A 9,263-nucleotide genomic window follows, 5' to 3' on the forward strand; every position below is an offset into this window, starting at 1 on the left:
TACCCTTCTAAAGATCACCACTGCAGCTGCAGTTCATCAGCCACTGCAAGGGGAGCAATCATCCCAGCAGGACTGCCACTGGCACCCCGAATCCCCAGGTTGTGGACTTTTTCACTGGTTTTGTTTGTACCGATTGCATTTGCCTTTTTAAATTGTTGTCTAGTTTTTCTCCTAGTAAAGAATTGTTACTCCCATTCCCATATCTTTGCCTGAGAGCCTTTTAATTTAAAACTCCTAGTAATTGGGAGGGAGGGGGTTTACCTTCTCCATTGCACAGGAGGCTTTAGCCCTCCTTCGCAGATTCCTGTCTTGTCGAACCAAGACATCCTGGTAATTCAGAGGGAGGGGGTTTACCTTCTCCATTGCACAGGAGGCTTTTGCCCTCCTTCACAGACTCCTGTCTTGTCAAACCAAGACATGGTGACAGGTCAAATGTCGATCAGGCAATGTGTTTCCCTCTTCCTCAGCTAGGGCACCTGTCTAGCCCCCTCTACTCTGTTTAGTTCTCCATTTGGGGGTGTCTTTATCCCCCCAAACCCGCTACGATCCCATGGTTTCACAGGTTCTCCTATTTGCATGTTAGTCCTAGAATGGCGGGGGCGGGGGGGGGGGGGGGTGGACGGACAGGTGACCTCCAGATAGTTTAGAGAAAACAAACAGAGCAATTAGCTAATTAACATTTCAGTATCAGTACTCAGCCTTAGCCAGCAGTGTCCCAGTATTGCCATGGGAACCAGGAAGACTCTTTTGTTCATTATAAAGGGAACAGGAAAGAATAAAACCCTAATACAAATCATGTCTCAGGAGCATTCCTTGAACGTCTGCTTTTACTGTAAGAGCAAGGACATTATAAACGAAATTGTCCTAACTGGTTAAAAGATCTGAGAATCTTCAAAGAGATGAGCACAGAGGAAGAATAAGGATGCCAGAGGCTCTACTTTTTTAGGGGGACAAATATCATCTGGAGCCTGTGGTAACTAAAAGTGGGTCCCCAAGAAGAAGAATTGCAATTTGTGGTGGACACAGGGGCAGAAGGAACCTGTCTGTTAAATATTTCAAAAGCTTATAGTGTGAGCAAAGATACTGTAAAGTAACAGGAGCAAAAAGAGAGAGTTTCACAGTTCCTGTCATTAAAAATGTGGTAATTGAGGGAGAAACAAAATTTTAAATAGGGGATGTTTTATTAGTCCCAGGGGCGGGTAGCAACTAATTGGGACAAAAATTTACAAGTGAAATTAGTAATAGGGTTTATCCCAGAAGATGGGAAGATGACAGCTAGAGTTTTAAAAATTAGGCCAACAGGATGAAGAAAAAAAAAATTAACAAGGAAGTTTGAGCTGGGAAAGGAAACAGGGGAGGATACTTCATGCCGAGCAGATGCCTTCATTGAGCTGTTGATTCAGCTAATTCTTTTCCCTTTGCTATGTGCAAGTTTTGCAGAATTTCTGAGAGAGAGAGGGCATGATTTATGTCTGGAGTGAGAATTGAGCTACCCCTCAGACTTCGCCCCTGATAAGTGTCTTTGGTGGGGCCTGGAAGCCTTTGAAACAGTAAGAATTTAGTTGTGGTGCAGTTAGAAATTATGTTAAGGTAACTACAAGGTAATGAGCTATCTGAGTGTGAATTAGGGTAGAGCTGCAGTGTGAAAAGCCTGACCACCTTAAGGCAAAGGTAAACAATGTTAGCTTGCCAATGAGAGTGCCTTTGTAAATTGTAAACTATATGGAAGTGTATATAAACTGCCATCTTCTCACTAATAAACAGAGAATGTTTGATTGACCATATTGTCCTGACCTACGTTTGTCCTGTCCAGCACCCCCTCATATTATAAGAAGTCCTTGCTTTTTACAAGTAGTTTAAATTATTTCTTCCAATTTGCATTGTGATTCTTCATCTTGAAATACGTAAGTTGCTGTACTCTAGGACTGAAAAACTACTTTACAGCTGTGACATAGCAAAACCTGCTTTTAATTTATTTTGAGTCGATGCGAGGCTGTTCAGTCAGGTGTTTCTCTGTGTGTGAAGTTAAACTAAAGGTAACACCACCTGCTTGGTAAGTCAATGAGAAACATTTTTCCTTCCAGCCAGTCCTTTTTCATGTACCCAAATGTCTTTTGCTTTCTTGGTTTTTGTTTTGTTTGTTTGTTAGTTTTTCTGGAAGTGCTGACTACTTGCAGTTGTTATAAATGAAAATTTGTCTAGCCAAATTAAAATCCAAAAAGAAAATATTTATTTTGCAATCAAATTCTATCTAGCCAGCCACAAGGAAAGAACAGAGCTGAGCCCGGGGTCAGCCCTGGGTGTGCAACAAAGATGTCAGCCTCAGCAGAGGTTTTCCTCTATGCCCACACACCTCCATCCTGGCACAAGCGGTTTTTATAGGGAAAATTCTGCCTGAGGCCAAGATTTTGGCAGTCAGTCTTTTCTTCCATTCAGAGTCCATAGGTTAATAAAATTTTCTTTTTTTGGTGATTGTCGCTGTCGAGGCAGGACGGGAATGAAGAGACTCTGACTCAGAAGGCTGTGAGAGTAAAACTCCCCTTTATTTAAAATACACCGCTCTTTTATACAGAGCTTCGCAAGGATCAAATCCATTGGTTCTGAAGTGAAAACAATCTACACCATTGGTGCAGAGTGGTTGACACACAGTGATAGAACTTAACTATAAACAATGTGAAAAACAAGAGAGATAAAGAATTATTTACTGCCGCCAACCAAAAAAGGACCGGGAAAGCCCCAGGGGCCCCTATACTCACAAACCAATGGGGTCCGAGAGGGAAGGGTGGAAAAGAAAAACCAATCGTAGAACTCCTCCGCGAGAGGATCGACTTCGGCGGTGCTTTCCGGAGCTGCCGATCCTGTCCCTGAGAGTGCCACCCACTAGAACGTGGGTCTGCTCTCGCCCGGCTAGCTCAGTCAGTAGAGCATGGGACTCTTAATCCCAGGGTCGTGGGTTCGAGCCCCACGTTGGGCGCCAGCTGCCGCGCTCCCGCCTCAAATCCCTTTTCTCTCAGCCCCGGCTAGCTCTCTTAGGAAAATAAGGCCTTTTTGTTCATATAGAGTCTCTCATATTCACAGAATAGAGTTTTAATTAGAGTTTTTACTTGTCTGAACATGTTCTCATCTTGTCAGGCATTCCAGTGTCTATCTCATGCATTCCAGTGACTATCTCTCAAGGACGACTTCGTTACGAACTTTTTAGGGAGTTAGAACTGTTTTGAAAAAGCTGCTGCTAGGCACCCAAACACCTAAGCAAATAGATATGTTTCAAGGATAGTTCCGTTACAGACTTGGCAAAACATGTAAACGTGCCTCGAGATAACATTTCTTGTTTTTGAGGGAATTTCCAGGTCGCAGAGACAACCTTAAAGAAGACCACTGGCGCCATCAAGAGGCAGAGAACAACCACCTAACAACAGGGTGCGCCTGCGCAGAAGAGACACCGGAGCGTCACCAGAGCGTCACACATCCGGAAGAGACAACCCAATAAGTGGGGGGGAAACGGAGAGCTAGGCGCGGTAGTTGAAACGACTGCCGCCCAGCGCACGCTGGTTTGCTTTCGCTTTCTGCTATTAATAAATCCTTTTAATTGGATTTGACAGCCTATTGTGCTCGTTTATAACAATTTGGTGATGTGACTCGGATCGGGATCTGGGGAACCTCTCTCTGAGAGGGGCGCCACGATTCCGCTCCCTTGAGCGGACTCAGACCGGGGTTTTTACCCTCATCCCGACCGACGAACCTAAAAGCCTAGAGAGCGAAAGCAAAGAAAGGGAAGCGGGCCCAGGGTACCCCGTAATTTTTGTGCACAAAAGTCCAGACGAAGGCGCAGGACGCGTGAGTATAAAGGGGATCCGTTCGGGCGGGGTTCGGGATCCCGGAGTACGGCGAGTGTGTGTGTGTGTGAGAGGAGGACTGGCAGCCGGATTCTCCAAGCGAGTGTGGACCCTCAGTAGTGCGTTTTCCAGAGCCCGCGAGGGCCTGGGCCACGAACCAGGGGAAGCGATTGTGCTGTCGTGAGTGATTGAAGGTACTCCGGAGGACATGGGGCAGGGGAGAAGCAAGGATAAATCCCCCTCCCCGGTGGGGGTAAAACTTCCCCCAATTCCTAAGGAGAGTCCCTTAGGGTTTATGCTAACAAATTGGGAGCACTTTCCAGGGGCACCTGGGAAGGATAAGGCAAAGATGATACACTATTGCATAGAAGTATGGGGAGGACAAGAGATTTCTAAAGGAGTGTTTTGGCCCATCTTTGGGTCCTCAGAGGACTGGGTAAAGCAACTGTTGAATGGTTGGGTACACGCTAAACAACCTTCTAACCTTGAGGAGAGTGCCTATGCCCAAGTCTGGATAGAAAAGCCGGAGGTGCTCGTGTTTAAACTCTCGGAGGTTTCAGGGGGAAAGAAAAAGAAGGGGCGAGCGGAAGAAGTAATTATTGCACCCCCGCCCTACATTCCCCCTGCACCAAATGCACCCCCTCCTCCTCCACAATCGGATGAGGAAGAATCAGACTCAGACTCTGATCAACCCTCAGGCTCGCGTGGTCCTCTTACCCGAAGTAAGACGCAAGGCAAACTATTTCCTTTAAGGGAAATGCCGATGGGGGGACCACAGCCGGGGATTGGATTTATTTCGGTGCCCTTAAGTTCGGGGGATGTTAGAGACTTTAAGAAGGAGATGGGAAATTTGCTAGAAGACCCCCTGGGTGTGGCAGAGCGGGTGGATCAATTTTTAGGTCCTAATATATACACTTGGGAGGAATTACAAGCTATACTTAACATTTTATTCACGGCCGAGGAAAAGAACATGATAAGAGTTGCTGGAATGCGAGCCTGGGATGCCCTACCCGCGCATGCCCAGCAGCCAGCCGACACCAAATGGCCTCTCCAGAATCCTAATTGGAATAACCAGGATGCGGCCCATAGAGCTAATATGCAGGACTTTCGAACCATATTAATTGATGGCATAAGAGAGTCCGTTCCTAGGGGCCAGAATATAAATAAAGCATTTAACGACCGACAAAAGAAGGATGAAACCCCCACTGAATGGTTAGAGAGGTTAAGGAAAAGTTTCCAGCTGTACTCGGGATTAGACCCGAATAACCCAATGGGACAGGCAATTCTCAAAGTCCAGTTTGTCTCTAAATCTTGGGATGATATCAGGAGGAAGATACAGAAAATGGATGATTGGCAGGATAGGGATTTAGCAGAATTATTGCGAGAGGCGCAGAAGGTTTATGTCCGCAGAGAGGATGAAAGTCAGAAGAGACAGGTGAAAATGATGGTTGCTGCAGTGAGGGAAAGCAGGCGGGTAGAGGAAGAACAAAAGAGAGTCACTCGGAAGGGGGGGGGTGACAAGGGAAAGGTAGGAGAAAGGGTATGCTATTATTGCGGTAAGAAGGGACATTTCAAGAGGGAGTGCAGGAGGAGGCTAAGGGACGAGGAGGAGTTCAAAATCGAATAGGGGAGTCAGGGGCTCTATTTTATGGGGACCAGGAAACATCAGAAAGAGCCCTTGATAAAATTGAAGGTGGGTCCCCAGGGCCAGGAAATAGATTTCCTGGTCGATACAGGGGCAGAAAGATCTACTATTCAATTTCTGCCTCAGGGCTGTAATTTGTCAAAACAGACAGCCACGGTAATAGGGGCTAAGGGGGAACCTTTTGAAGTACAAATTATTAAAGGGGTGGTGGTGGAATCGGGAACTAAAGTGGGGTTGGGTGACTTCCTATTAGTTCCTGAAGCAGATTACAATTTGTTAGGGAGAGACTTGATTGTCGAATTGGGAGTTCAAATTGAGGTGGTAGAGAAGGAATTAAAGATCAGACTTTGTTCCCTCCGTTTAGAAGATGAAGAGAAAATAAACCCCGAAGTGTGGTATAATCCAGGGACTGTGGGCAAATTAAATATAACCCCATTTACAGTGAAGATCAGAAATCCCGAAATCCCGGTAAGAATAAAACAGTATCCAATTTCACTAGAAGGGAGGAGAGGGTTAAAACCTGAGGTTGAAAGGCTGTTAAACCAAGGACTGCTAGAGCCTTGTATGTCGCCTTTTAACACCCCTATACTCCCGGTAAAAAAGGCAGACGGATCCTATCGACTGGTGCACGACCTTAGGGAAATTAATAAGCGAACTGTAGCCTGATTCCCAGTAGTGGCAAATCCCTATACTCTTTTAAGCAAACTGGGACCTGAAAATGAGTGGTATAGTGTAATAGACCTGAAGGATGCCTTTTGGGCCTGCCCTCTGGACGAATCCAGTCGAGATTATTTTGCCTTTGAATGGGAAGATCCTGACACGGGGAGGCGACAGCAACTCAGGTGGGCGGTACTTCCACAAGGCTTTACGGAATCACCTAATTTATTCGGGCAAGCCCTGGAACAAATTTTGCAAGACTATAAAACAGACCCAGAGGTAAAGCTAGTTCAGTATGTGGATGATTTGTTAATAGCAGGTAAAGAAGAAGACAAAGTCCGGAAGGAGAGTATTAAACTATTGAATTTCCTGGGACTAAAAGGATTAAAAGTCTCTAAAGCAAAACTACAATTTGTGGAAGAAGAAGTTAGGTACCTGGGACATTATTTGAAAAAGGGAGAAAAGAGAATTGATCCAGATAGAGTACAAGCAATCCTATCTCTGCCTCTACCGCAAAGTAAACGACAAATTCGTCAGGTATTAGGACTTACAGGATATTGTAGGCAGTGGATTGAGAACTATAGCGGGAAGGCAAGATTTCTGTATCAAAAACTTACCCAAGACGGGCACCTCAAGTGGACAGAGGAGGAAAAATCTAAATTCCAAGAATTAAAAGAAACTCTGGTCCATGCTCCAGTCCTAAGCCTCCCAGATTTAAAGAGGCCCTTCTTTTTATTTGTTAATATCACAGATGGAGTAACTTATGGAGTACTTACCCAGGACTGGGCGGGGAAAAAGAAACCTATTGCATATCTGTCTAAAATCTTAGACCCTGTAAGCAGGGGATGGCCGGGCTGTTTACAAATAATTGCAGGCTGTGCGGAGTTAGTAGAAGAAGCAAGGAAGATCACCTTTAATGCCACTCTGAAGGTATTAACTCCACATAACATACGGAGTGTAATGCAACAAAAAGCAGACAAATGGATCTCCGACGCCAGGCTCCTAAAATATGAGGGGATTCTATTAGAAACCCCTAATTTCACTTTAGAAACCACCTCATTACAAAATCCAGCCTCCTTCCTCTTCGGAGAGCCCGAAACTGAATCACTGATACATGACTGTGTAATTACTATAGAAGAACAAACCAAAATTAGACCTGACCTGGAGGAAGAAGAATTAGAGACTGGGGAAAAATTGTTTGTTGATGGATCATCCAGAGTAGTTGAGGGGCAAAGGAGATCAGGATATGCCATAGTGGGGGGGGCTGATTTAAAGGTAATCGAATCTGGACCCCTAGACAAAACATGGTCAGCCCAAGCCTGCGAGATATACGCTATCCTAAGAGCCTTGGAACTATTAAAAGGAAAAGAGGGGACCATCTATACAGATTCTAAATATGGATACGGGGTGGTGCACACTTTTGGGAAATTATGGGAAGAGAGAGGCCTCGTAAATTCACAGGGAAAGGACTTAATCCATCAGAAACTAATAATAGCCCTCCTGAGGGCTTTGAGAGGCCCTACCAGGATAGCAGTGGTCCATTTAAAAGGGCATCAACGGGGAATGGATTACCGGAGTAGGGGTAACAATGCGGCAGACTATGAGGCAAAGAAAGCTGCAATTATTAAGACATTAACCTTAAGTGAGGGAATTAGGAAGGACCTTGTAGATACCCCAAAGAACCCTGGGTCTACTACCCAGGATAAGCTTATATTTACAATAGAAGAACAGGAGAAGCTTACAAAATTGGGAATAAAAGAGGAATCAGGGAAATGGCTGTTAAAGGATGGGAGGGAGGTTTTACCTAGAGCCATAGCCCAGCGGATGCTTAGTAAATTACACCAGAGAACACACTGGGGCGCTCAGGGACTGGTGGATCACTTTGCCACCCATTATATGACAGTGGGCCTACATGACTTAGCGAAAGGGATTACTAGAAGCTGTCCAACCTGTCTACGAGTAAACAGAAGAAACCTAAGGAAACTACCCCTGGGTGGGAGGCCAGTGGCAAAGAGGCCCTTTTCAAATTTACAAGTAGACTTTACTGAGCTCCCCAAGATAGGGAGACTAAAATATCTTTTGGTTATAGTGGACCATTTAACACATTATGTAGAAGCAATCCCCACTGCCAGAGAAACAGCTCGGACAGTAACAAAAGCCTTGCTGGAAGAAATAATACCTAGATATGGGGTCCCAGAAACGATAGACTCTGATAAAGGCCCCCATTTCACTTCAAAAATAACACAGATGCTAGCAGAAGCTCTGGGCACAAAATGGGAACAACATACTCCCTGGCATCCACAGAGTTCGGGAAGGGTAGAAAGAATGAATGGGGAAATTAAGAAACAACTCACCAAATTAACACTAGAAACTAAATTATCCTGGATAAAATGTTTGCCGTTGGCATTATTAAATATTCGAACTCAGCCACGAGCTGATATAGGACTATCCCCATTTGAAATGCTATATGGGATGCCCTATTCCCTAGAAAAAGTTCAAACCAATCCTAATATTACTGATCAAAGTATTAATAAATACTTAACCATTTTAATGAAATATAAAAAACAGTTATGGGAAAAAGGGATGTGGGCCCAAAGACCACCCCTAGATCTTGTGTTACACCAGGTACAACCCGGCGACTGGGTCCTCATCCGGAGCTGGAAGGAAGATTCGATCACCCCAAAGTGGGACGGACCATACCTGGTTTTAATCACCACTGACTCCGCAGTCCGTACAGCAGAGAAGGGATGGACTCATGCTAGCAGAATAAAGGGGCCAGTGGATCCAACTCGATTTCATACAGCTTCCAAAGAAGCGAGCTGGAAAATTGACGGGAAGCCGGGGGATTTAAAGCTAACAGTAAAAAGGACTTACAAATAATTTTCATGAGCTCTATCAGCTCTAAAGACATTTGGGTTGGAGATAACTGGGAACTGCAAGTACAACTAGTTGGAGAAACAAAACCTCCAGGGTACTGTAAACGTCTAGAAGATTCAGCCCAGCAGCCCTTCTATCGGTTCATCCGACTTGAAAAAGAACAGAGACCTTGGGAAGGGGAGGGCCACGCTGAACATCAAAGTATTAGAGTAAGGTGTAGCTGGTTAGATTGTCGTTGTTACCCTTTT

At 45.0% G+C, this 9,263-nt stretch overlaps 1 non-coding gene across 1 annotated transcript; it reads left to right on the forward strand.

The window, feature by feature from the left end:
* Positions 1-2,901: 2,901 nt before the first annotated feature.
* Positions 2,902-2,974, forward strand: TRNAK-CUU (transfer RNA lysine (anticodon CUU)). Its single transcript has one exon. It is a non-coding gene; the product is annotated as a tRNA-Lys (tRNA).
* The last annotated feature ends 6,289 nt before the right edge of the window (positions 2,975-9,263 follow it).

Source organism: Lonchura striata, chromosome W (genome assembly GCF_050655825.1).
Source record: "Lonchura striata isolate lonStrDom1 chromosome W, ASM5065582v1, whole genome shotgun sequence".
In the NCBI taxonomy this organism is placed as follows: domain Eukaryota; kingdom Metazoa; phylum Chordata; class Aves; order Passeriformes; family Estrildidae; genus Lonchura; species Lonchura striata.